The 766-nt window shown below is 43.6% G+C and overlaps 1 protein-coding gene across 3 annotated transcripts in view; it reads right to left on the reverse strand.

The window, feature by feature from the left end:
• kdm5a (lysine demethylase 5A) overlaps positions 1 to 766 on the reverse strand; it is a 42,258-nt gene that overhangs the window by 13,165 nt on the left and 28,327 nt on the right. The gene's annotated exons all lie outside the window — the stretch shown is intronic.

Below are 766 nucleotides of genomic sequence, written 5' to 3' on the forward strand. Positions count from 1 at the left end.
TGACAACAGTTGGTGCGATTATTTGCAAATGGAAGAAACACAAAACAACTGTCAATCTCCCTTGGCCTGGGGCTCCATGCAAGATCTAACCTAGTGGAGTTGCATTGATCATAAAAACAGGAGGAATCACCCAGAACTACAAGGGAGGATCTTGTCAATGATCTCAAGGCGGCTGGGACAATAGTCACCAAGAAAACATTGGTAACACATACGCCGTGAAGGACTGAAATCCTGCAGCGCCCCTCCCCCTGCTCAAGAAAGCACATGTACATGCCCGTCTGAAGTTTGGCATTGAACATCTTAATGATTCAGAGGACATCTGGGTAAAAGTGTTGTGGTCAGATGAGACCAAAAGGAGTGGCTCAAGAAGAAGCACATTAAGATCCTGGAGTGGCCTAGCCAGTCTTCAGACCTTAATCCCATAGAAAATCTGTGGAGGGAGCTGAAGGTTCGAGTTGCCAAAAGTCGGCCTCGAAACCTTAATGACTTGGGGAAGATCTGCAGAGAGGAGTGGGACAAAATCCCTCCTGAGATGTGTGCCAACCTGGTGGCCAACTACAAGAAACGTCTGACCTCTGTGATTGCCAACAAGGGTTTTTCCACCAAGTACTAAGTCATGTTTTGCAGAGGGGTCAAATACATTTTTCCCTCATTAAAATGCAAATCAATTTATAAAAAATTTTGACATGCGTTTTTCTGGATTTTTTTGTTGTTATTCTGTCTCCCGTTGTTCAAATTAATCTACCATTAAAATTATAGACTGATC

This window comes from Etheostoma spectabile, chromosome 23 (assembly GCF_008692095.1).
Source record: "Etheostoma spectabile isolate EspeVRDwgs_2016 chromosome 23, UIUC_Espe_1.0, whole genome shotgun sequence".
In the NCBI taxonomy this organism is placed as follows: Eukaryota; Metazoa; Chordata; class Actinopteri; order Perciformes; family Percidae; genus Etheostoma; species Etheostoma spectabile.